The sequence below is a fragment of the Crocodylus siamensis genome, chromosome 2, assembly GCF_052110815.1.
Source record: "Crocodylus siamensis isolate JL-2025a chromosome 2, ASM5211081v1, whole genome shotgun sequence".
In the NCBI taxonomy this organism is placed as follows: Eukaryota; Metazoa; Chordata; order Crocodylia; family Crocodylidae; genus Crocodylus; species Crocodylus siamensis.
Genome location: NC_143396.1, coordinates 89,954,912 through 89,966,652, shown reverse-complemented (window position 1 = coordinate 89,966,652; position 11,741 = coordinate 89,954,912).

Here is an 11,741-nt window from a genome sequence, read left to right as displayed (position 1 = left end):
AGTGCTCCTGCACGATGAAAGCAGCTGTGATTCTGCTACTATTGGCTGTTTAAGATTAAAAGCTAAGTAGAAAGATTAGAGCAATTAGTGCATGTTGGCTCTTAACTGCATCATGGTGAATAATGTGGGAGAAGTAAGCCAAGGCTGTGCCTCCATTTGTGTTTTTCCCACCAGAAGCTATGTACCAGCAGTTCTCCTCAATTATGAAAAAAGGAAAAACGTTTCTTGCTGCTTCATTTGAACCAAATAAAACCGGAGAGAATAAAGCTAGAGTAAGGAACATATTTCAAAGGAAGGAACAGTGCAGTGGAGGGCCCTAACTGGGCCTGTTTTATAGTGCCGCTCATGTCTACTCTTTCATAAACCACTATCCTGATGGCCCTCTGCTTGGATAAAGTCTCCATGGCCCTCCTACTTTTTTTTCTATCTACCTAGAGTGCCAGCTAACCAAATCTCCATATTTTATTTTGTACCAAGAGAAGGACAACAAGTTTATAATCATAGTAGAAATAGTCTTAGTAAATCTTCAGAATTGCTTGAAGGTGAACAGGGAATTATGGATTGTAGTTTATTTAAAGGTAGGATGGACTTACTGAGAGATTCTTATATGTAATAAGTACAAAACAGTGCTATCACACAACTATTTTAACCCAAACTCATAGCATTTCATCCATTTCTCCATCACTTCCCAAAGTCATCTGAATTCCAAGTGTTTCTAATACCCCTGAAACAATGTAGAAGAAAGAGTTCGTAGTTTAAGACACTAAACAACAGATGGAATGCATCCCAGATGTCTCTTGAATTTTGAAAAGTCCCCATTAGTTTCTGTGAAACACAAAAAATCTCCTTCTGATCCATTTAAGGGAGCACAAACCTGTCATTCTGAAACACATTACCCTTTGTAGATAAATTTCTGTTTCGCTGCCCACATTTATGCAAATGACTGAACTTTGCCTAAGTTCCAGGAGGAAATATATATTTGATTCCATTGTGCAGTACTTAGTCATAAATGTCATTAGCATCATGATACCAGTTCTTTTAAACATGTATCTCATTTTCTCTCAAGACAGTAATACTTATCATTCACCTATAGCTGCAATACAACTTCTTTAAAAGAAGGAGTGAGGAGGCGAGAGGGGTCCAAAGTGGAGAAATAGGTATAAACGGTCTTATGTTCATGTCTGTATGTGAATCGTGGCAAAGGTTCCCAGTTTTACAAGACATGTATGTAAGCTTTAGCCATGTAATTACTGTCCTGCATAATCACTCTATTTCTATTTCATTGTATTGTCTCACAACATACATGTGTTTTATTCATTCTAGTGGTATTACAGGGCATACCATTTCTTTTCCATATCACATTACATGAAAACAGGGCTGACCATTACTTTAATGGTCAGTTCTGTCTTATGTCCTCCATGTATGCAATTATGCTACATACATCCTTAACTTACACTCTTCTTAAACTCCATTTCTCTTTCTAATAATGATCAGCATATCCCATTCTCCTACCCTCCTACCTATCCTTAAGATGAGAAAAACTTTGCCTTTATTCCCATTTTATCCTGAGGAGAAGATTTTATCATTAACAGGTGGAGTGCCAGAAAGAAGATAAGCAGCAAGGGAATGTTCCAGGATAACTTGAAGTAATCCACAAAAGGTTTAAAGCCAGGTCTTTAAATAGTTCTGGACTAGTTTTCAAGAGCCGAGTACCCATTTTTGAGCCAAACTTTTCCAAGAAGCTCATTACTCAGTCAGCTATTTAAGATAATTGTGCCAAATGTTCAATAGTTCCCTTGAGTGTTGAGCTTTTGAAATATAGTCACTTATTTTGATGCCTAAATGATTGTTGAATTGTTCTGAAGTGCAAGACTTGATTGCAGCCTAAGACCTTTTGAAAAATCTGTCACTACTGACTCAATATAATTCAGTTGCCATATTACATCTTGGTGGCAGCCATGCACAGCGCAGTGTCAGTGGCTGTACTGCTGCCAGTGTGGAAGTCCTGCTGCCATGGGTGGATCTAGGATTTTGAAGAGTGGGGTTCATATGGTGTGGCACATCATCCCATGTAACACAATACATTTTTTTCCAATTAAAGAGAAATAAGAAGCTTCACTAATATGTTTACGATCAAAGCAAAAACAAATATAACTATTGGAATGTGCATTAATTTGCTGGAGTATATGTTAAATTTTAAAAAACACAAGAAACTAGGAAAAAATAAAGGATATTGTCATAAGTCCCATAAGCATTATAGTAAAATATACAGCTCCTATTCAGATTCATAAAACAAAATCTAGCTAGCCTTCTTGAGCATCTTGACAGTACCTCCAATGCTACGCTGTCAGTCATTTTTACAGCTGAGTTAATATGACCACACCCAAGTTGCAGTTTTTAGCTAAAGCTAAAACCAGTCTTCAGAGTTGTGGAACAAAAAAGAGATATTACCAGGAATGATCAACAGAAAGCTAAATTCCAAAAGAAAGGATAGTTAAAATAATGGAAGCTCAAGACTGTTAAAAAGGATAAAGGGTCATTAACACTTGTGGCATGGAAAAAGATTAGCAGGAATCAGGGAGATGACAATGATCCATGAAATCAGTTGAGACTCCCAGCACTGCCTGAATAGAAATTCTGCTGCTCCTCCCAGTTTACTTTAAAGTTTGGGTGGATCAGGAATCAAAGCGGATGCAACTGCACTGCTGCAACCCCTCCCCATTTGCCCAGATCCACCCCTGGTTACTGCTGTGTTTTTTGCACTTCCACCCAAAATGGAACAGTGCCCAGGGCTGATGCCCTGATCACCTTCCCTTTGTTACATTACTGGTTAAGCCACTGGCAACCAGGCCAACTCAGGCCACAAGAGCCAACTAGTGGCACTATGATTAGCCCTCTGCCCTAGCCCCTAATACTTTTCAAGGATTAAAGTGGCATCCAAATTCTGTCGTCTGATTATGCCTTTAAAGTAATTTTAGATATTTGTCTAACACTGAGCTTGGAAAGATACAGAATAGGAAAGAGCAGTTGTGAATAATATGAGGAAACCATCTGTAATTTGTTTGGCAGCAAATACTCCAAAAGTATCAACACAGAGCAGAAAACTCACTTATTCTGCTACTCATTGGCATTTGACAATAAGCAAATACTTTTAGGACATTATGACACTTTTTTCCATTCTGTTCATGAGACTTTTGAAAGGAAACTCAAACAATGCTCAAGTGGACCAGATGAAGTCAGGATGTAGCAGTGTAAAATATTACGAATAAAGGTAAATTAGGCTTACAGAGGGATGTAAATACTGTGAGGACCAGGATCTCATACCGATTCTCATTTCTGCTCTTGAATGCAACAGAAAAAAATAGATATCTGCTAGCTGTGACCGCCAGTAGCAAAAACAAGAGGGCATGACACTGACCCCTTCTTCATACCACTAGACATGAAAACTGTTGTATTGACAGCAATGGAAAGACTGAAGAACACTGTGAATGCCACTTGGGGCTAAGGAGAAGTTTCGCACAGAAGCAATTCAAGCAGAATTTATTTACATGAAGATGAAAAGAAATAGGAAACAAACTACTAGAATCAGCTGGGCAGTGCACCTGAGTTCAAAAGGGATTTGCACAAGTTATTATAGGAAAGGAGGAAATCTAGGGACGTGCCTACTTATCTAAATTATAGCTACAGGGGACCGTGAGGAAGCAGAGAAGAGGAGCTGTATTTAGGTTTAGCAGAATAATTCTTCATGGACCATTTTTGTCTAGATCTTTAAGTGCAAGGAATCATATTTATCAATTGTATTCATTATTCTGTTATATCCAGAAGGACATTTGTCATCCCTCTGCTTCACAGTACACTTTGACTGAGAGCTTTGCCAGTTGTCTTCCAAGAGGGGTATGAATTCTGAGCCATGTGCTTATTATTCTGTCTAGAGAACCAAATCTCTTTTCAGCTATGCACTATGTCTGGTGAATCCTTCAAGTAATAAAAATAATGCTTATGCAAGTAGCATTTCAACAGTACTGACTTGACATCTCGGCTATAAGGAATGCTCCAAAGGGATGGAATCCCAAACTGTTCTGTATCTTATATCTGAACTGCATTGATCCTGGCACTATAGTACAAAAATCACTTGATACACCTTATGTGACAGTATTCACCTACATTTTCTCCCCACAGTTCTACTAGTGTGTACAGTAAGAGAATAACTCAATTAACAATCTCTCTTTTTCCAAGTTTTCTTTAAGAGATTGGGAATAAATCCAGTCCTGGATGAGGTGGAAAGGAAACCAGAGATGTATTTATTGCTCTGGTAGACTCCTACTAGGTGGATCAGAGCCACAGTTTGCAAAGCATAGGCTGTCATATTTTTGAGCCACAGCATAATTGCCCCAGCCCTGGTGCTTTCCTATTCTTGCCACTGACTATTATGCATGTTTTGCTAACTGGGAGCTAATAATTCCCCTTGACCTGAAGACCACACTTCACTGATGAATCGTGTTTGGCCTAATCATTAGGACTGTTTTTCCTACAGCTCTGGAAAGTAATGGTAGCATTCCACCCTGCTGTTTGCATAGATTTGAGAAAAAAGATGTTATGTCCTCATTCAATACCCTCCTTTGCAAACCAGAAATGCATAGGAATGATTTATCACATAAATGTTTGAAAAACCCAGATCACAGAAGTTTTTTTCCTTTGGAAAATGTCAACCTCACAAGAATAAAGGCCTTTTTGGATCCCTTTCTTGAATGGCTGTTGGTTTTCATATCAATTATTTGAATACCTAGTATACAACATTGCCATATTTGGCTCCATAAAAATTCCAGTAATGCTTAATGTCTTTACATCCTGATGCCAGGACCAATCTCTTTCCTTCAAGACTGATTTTAAAACAGAAAGGCATGAAATGGAAACTGTTTTTTTTAAGTCATCTGAGTCAATTTTTCCTCTTACATTTTTATGGGTGCAAAAACAATGTTTTTAGTATGTGATACAGAAAAAGAATGGCTAGTGTGTCAACTCCTCTTCCATGGAAGCTGTTGACCAGTTACAGATTTGTTTTAAGCTGAAGTAACCAGGAATCTCTAAAGATTGATTTTAAAAAACTCCATTTTCAGTGTAAAATTCCTAACCAAACAATTACCGCAAAACTATTACTAATCATAGAATGATTGTTAGATGGGTTCAAGGTTTGAAATTTGCATTCAGTTTCCAAGTTTCCAGCAAAGGAACCCTATGTTACATCCCATTCCATTTTGTGTTTATTCTTTATAAACTATTGCATTGACGAAGTATACAAGGCATGAGCATGGGACATGCATGATTTGACTTGAGAGAAGTTTAAAATCTGCACAATGTACATGTATTGATGATATAGCTTTTATCCATATGCAAATATTACTAGTTCAACTGCAGGTATAGTATACAACTAATCACTTAGAATCTTATAAAATTATATGTATGATAGCCAAAAGAAGGCTATCCCCAATTAGCAGATCTTTTTGTCAGTTATTTCTAAGGCAAGAAAAGTTTTTAAATTCTTGGCTTAGTATTATTATTAAAATTCAGAGACAGTGCAAAGACTGGAGGGATGACTGATAGGCATGTTTACTCTATCTTGTAAATATTCATGTACACTTGACAAACAATGGCTTATTTATGGTATATGGAAACTTCTCACTGTCTGTGTGTACACGAGATGCTGACTGCACAGTCATTACTGTGCAATCATCTAGGACTTGTATATACAAGTACATACATTTGGGGGGGAAATGCAAAAGTACTTGTGTATACAAGTAGAAGATGACTGTGCAGTAACCGGAGTTACTGAGCAGTAGCATCACTAAACAGCTTTTAGGTGACACTGACTGCGCAGTAGCTCATTACTACTGCACAATAGCATCACACCACGCTTCATGCATGTGACTCTACTGTGCAATAGTAATGCGCTACTACAGTGTCTTGTGTAGATGTGGCCACTGATTTCTTTCACCTGTACTACATATTTGCAGGGCAGCTGAGCAATCCCCTTCCTTGCTAAAAATAAACCTTATATAGTAACAAAGTTTGATGCATAAAATGCCCAGGATGTGAAATGTGACTGAATTAAACATTTAGAAATTTCCTGATGTAGAGCATTTCAATCACACAAGTCCAGGATATTGAATCCCTGAAAATATAATTGACATTTAATTTTAAATTCTACAAGAGTACTGACAAAAATGATTGTTCAATCATATATAAGATGCTCCTGATTGAAAAATGAATTTCAGTTGCACCTAAAACTTTTGGTGTTACGACAGTAGTGATGGTGGACCAATACCAACTTCACCGTAACAAGCTCTAACCCCTTTATCACCATTACAAACATATCATGCCACATCATGACAAACATTCTGCTGTTTTTTGTAGTAATATCTCCCTGGTCTCTACCTTGGTGACTTTCATAAGCCAGTGGTATAGCCAGAATGTAAAGGACTTCAGCCATCCCACTGCCTATGCTAGGAGCTGCGTAAGGGTAGTATAGCAGCTGCTCTGTGTACTCTGGCTTCCTGAAAATATCTTCAAGGAGAGGAGTTTAGACTGCAGTGGCACAAAGGGGATAGAACAGAATATAGATGGTGTTTGTTGTAGCCATGTGTAACAGGGAGCCAAAAGCCCCTGTTATGAAAAAGGGGAAGGGACAACAGGCTAGCCTGGCTGTGTAGGTTAGCAGGCAGCTGGGCCATGGCCAGCTGTACAGCAATAAACTGCATGATCAGGGCAGATTCTCAGGAAGCTATAGGATAAAGCAGCGAGGATAAGCTGAAGCAGGAAAGAAGGAAAAAACATGGGAGGAAAAAATTACATGGGAGGAAAAACCCCCAGTGCAGGACTAGGGAGTCACCTGAATAAAGGGCAGGGCTCCAGGGCATTTAAACTTAGCTCTTGGAGGAAGGTGGTCAGTGAGGCCTGGTGTTTTGCAGGGAGCAGAGCTCCTGGGAGAGAAGGGCTGCAGGAGAGACCCAGGAAGGCACTAAAACACACTGGGAGCAAGGAGATGAGAGCTCAAGGGAAGGAGGGCTGGTAAGACTTTCTTTTTTTTACCCAGAGTGGGGGAAGTTTTTGCTTGAAATTCAGTTTTAAACTTGAGGACTGGAGTGTGGCTATAGGGAAGGCATGGAGACCACAGGGGTATCTGAAGAGTCTCCATGCCTCCCGAGTTTAGAGCCAAGCCTGGATCAGCAAGCCCAGAGGACACTTACATACACTCCTCCTATATCCAACCTGAAGATGGTTTACACACAAAGAAATGGGAAGTAGCTGTAAGTCAGTCCATATTCCAGCCTGTGCTACCACATGAACCTGCAGTTGGAGAGGAGACCAGTATAATTATGCTTAAAGGCCTAATCCAAACCACTGAAGTGTGAAGTCTTTTCTGTGGGCTTTGGATGAAAGTCTAAAGGCTCGATACCACTGGCTGGAGTTAAGCTTGGAGTTTTTCCTCCCAAGCTTAAACCAGCATTTTACTCTAAGCACGCAGCTTGTGCTGAATCCAAGCCAACATTTTCAGCATCTTGCAATATTGAGCCTTATCACAGTATCACAGTAAGTGAAGGAGAATAATGGCTTTACGTATCACCTCCAGTTCTGGGTTCAAGCAAACAGTCTATGAACCATTGAGAGTGTCTACACATTATGCTATTTCCCTGTAGCAACATGCTACAGCAACGTAGCATTGGTGGGCAAAAACCATGATGCCACAGCCATTGGCAATATATGTGCTCGGGGGGGGGGGGGGGCCTCTAAGAGCCACTCTAATTAAAGCACCCACAGTGTCTTAATGTACTTTAAGCTCTGTGATTAAAGTAAAATGCTGGTTTAAGCTAGATCAAGGCCAGAGGGTTCAGCAGCTGGTGGTATCTAGCCTTTAAACCCTCATGCAAACCCCGCTGAAAAGACTTCTGACTACAGTGGGGTTTGGATTAGGCCTTTAAGCATAATAATACTGATCTCTCTAAATGCAGGTTCGTGTGGTAGCAAAGGCCGGAATATATATTGACTTACAGCTACTTCCCATTCCTTAACTGTAAACCATCTTCAGCTTGCATATAGGAGGAATGTGTATAAACACCAGGAACTATCATACACTCTTACATATTATCTCCATATGACCCACTGTGTTCTTTGAAAGAGAAGGAACTTTTTAATTAATTCATAAACATTATAGTATAGGTAAAACATATATTATTTTTGTTATTTACATACAGAAGCACTTTGCAAACTATACACTGGAAATGAAGCTATCTCAGGTGTAAACAGAGCTGCCACACATAATTAAGTGACACAAGAGACATACTAGTATAGAAAGATACCATAACCACCGAGGAGGGTAAGAATTCTAAACGTAATGAATACCACGTGAAAACATCTTAAATAAAATGTGGTCAATATACTATGGTATACTATATTAATTCATGCCACAGAATCTCTGATAACTAATAATTACAAAGACCACATTTTCTTTTTTATGTTGCTGGAAAGGCAGAATTTCCAACAGCACAGTGCCACTAACATGCAGTTGACATACCTGGTTAATTCTAACTCAGAAAGCAGTGTGCCACCTTTTTTGCTGAATTATCAACACGTTCCTAATGTATCTGGCTATGTGGTTCATCTCCCATTCAGGTGTTAACTATGCCAGCTTACAACATTCAAATTGATGAAATCATATGACTGCAAATTATTTTTCAGAATTCTTATCCCCATGCATTGTATGAAAACATATATACTTATCTCTGTATCCTTCCCATGAGGCTACCAGTGTAATGTATGCAGTTTCTAGGCATCTACATGACTATACTATTTAACATTTTCCTTTTGAGGCTGCGTTCCAAGTTACTGGTTACACAAAATAGCATAACTTAAAAGTTGGTCTCTGTAGCAGGGCACTCGGGTATCTGCTACTTGGAGACCAGGGATAACTCCTTAGGTGCTGGTTGCTGGGGCAACTAGAGGGAGCCAGGGACCCACACCTGCTAGCGGTCAGCTGATTGGAAGGGGCAGGGCCTGGCTTCCATTTTAAACCCCAGGGGGAGGCCAGGCAGGCAGTTCCCTGGTGGCAGCCAAGGGGGAAGGAACTCTGCTGGAGTGAATAATGAGTAGAGGCCAAACTGCAGGTATGGCCCGAGATTGGAGACGGATAGAACAACTCTGGTGTGGCGAGAAGGTTGGAGCCAGATGGCTTAGAGTTACGTTATAGCCCAGGGGCTTGCGTTTTGTTTGCTGTTCGACTGGGAGTGTGGGTGAGGCTATTAGGGGTTGGAGGGGGCCTCATACAGGACCCATGGCAGCATGGAGATCCCAGCCCCAGAAAGGAGGCAGCAAGAAGCCCCAGAGAGGGGGCAGTGAGACAGGGCTGCAGGGAGCCTGAAAGCCCCAGAGAGGGGGCAGCGAGAAGCCCCAGAAGGGGGCAGCAACTGATGAAAGCCAAAAAGGCAACATTGGGAGTGAGCCGACCCCAAGCGCCAGAGAGGATGCAGCATTTGAGAGTGTGCTAACCCTGAGTGCCAAAAGGGTGCAGTATCGGGAGTGTGCCAACTCTGAGCTCCCAGTAAGGCAGAGAGAGACTAGGTCACAGAGAACCCAAGTGCCCAGAGGCGCAGTGCAAGTGCGAGATAAGGCTGGGGAAAACCCGAGCACGCAGTGAGGTGCAGGGTGAGACCGGGCTGCGGAGAGCCCGAATGCCCAGTGGGGCGCGGTAGAGCGAGACAAGATTGTAGGGAACCCGGGCGCCAGAGAGGCGCTGAGTGAGACAAGGCTGTGAAGGAACAGAGCGTCAGCGAGGCACTGATTGAGATAGGGCTGCAGTGAGCCCAAGTGACAGTGAAGTATCGAGTAAGACTGAAGAACGTCCAGTACATCTGCGAGGCTTGGGGCTTGGTACAGGGGTGGTTGGAGCCACGCATAGCCCATAAGCCTGGGGTGTGCAGAACACCCATTATAAGAAACGGAACTAGTGATAGCGGGAGAACTGTGGCCAAGGGGATGAAAGGCAGCCACCCGATAATATATATAAGACCAAAGACATGGTGGGTGAGATTCGAGGGTGCTTGTAGGCAGCTTGGCATGGTAGAGGGCAACTAGGGGAGAGCACAGTGACCCTAGGACTCCGCTCCTGTTACAGTCTCCTCAACTGATATCACTAAAGCTTTTTGGGAACAAGAATTTTTATTTAAAGGGAAAGTCGTTTTTTCTAAAAACTAGAATGAAAATAAATAATTTTGAAATTTCCCACAGAACCATAATTTCTGGGGAAAAGCATAGTTTGACTGACCCAAAAATAATTTGTTTCAAGTTCAACATGTAATAGTGTAAATTTTTATAAGATAAAATTCTGAAATTAAAGTGTTTTGTAGAAAAAAATTTCTCTTAAAAAAAAAAAAAATTACATTTAAAAAAATCCTGTGTAGTGACACAGTAACCCAGAAAAAAAATCAAGACCATTCTAAATTCAAGCAAAATACACTAGGGGTCAGTGCTGACCAGTACATGCCATCCATTTTAGCTAACTACAGAGGATTTTCAATAAGATGATTCTGTAAAGAAGACATGGTTTGAAATCAGTGTCAGTTTCAGAAAACTAAGAAAATAGTAATCCATTCCCAGTGCACTGACATGTCGACATAAATATATTAATTCTTTATTCTTCCAAAAAAAGGTTAATGGTTTATATTTTATCAATGCCTGTGACCATGTCCAAAAGTGTTTTGGATTTGGTTTCTCCCATTTATTTTTTATATACAAAGTTATTGTAATTGGTTCAATGACTTCAAACCAGTACCTTGTTTACAGGCCACACACTATTTCACACATTTTTGCAATATCAATATGGGTTTAATTGCATGAAAAAGATGTGAGTTATTTTAGTGGAAGTTTCTATAAACAAATGGGAAGCTGACAGGAACTACAGATATTAAGTAATATGAAATATTATTAATTTAGAAGTAAAATAGTTTCTATTCACACTGTTTAAAACCCTTTGCTAATAAGTCCATCCTCCTGTTCTGCCTTTTTAGTGATAATTTGAGAGTTTCCTATTGATATTGGCATCTACCAAACACAGACAGGGTAGACTAGAGTTGAGTGTTCTGATATTTCATTCCCTCTCACTATGCCCCAACACACGCATTTAATTTTGGTTTCATTTCAAAGTAAATTAATTAAAAATGCAACATTCATGTACATTGTAAGAAACATCACATATCACCTCACGTTTGAAGGATAATATAATGTCTAAATATATCTGGACAGAACCCTGCTGAAAATGTGTACAGTGTTCAGAAGTGGAAAAAAATTCCAAAAAGCAGCTAGGGGTTTTTTTTAGTATGGAAAACTGCACATTTTAACAGCATGACCTAGCATCCCTTATTATTTTTGTTATTAGCAGTGCACTGTTACAGAAATATTAAAAAAACCAAGGATTTAAAACATGATTTTGTAATTTAACAAAAAAGGAAGCAACATCAGCCTATGGGCAGGAAATGGAAAAACTAGTAACTTTATGGGTCAGCTGACACATCACTAACAATTTATATTTTCTCATCCTGCCCCCATCTTCTGCTGCCCAGCTTCCAGATTTAGCCTGCTACCTTCAGAAACTCTGAGTCAGCCCAAATGTTTCATCCAACAGACTGGAAGCCAGATCCTGGCTACAGAAAACTTGTGTACTGTAATATGAAATTAAGGCACCCCATAATGTG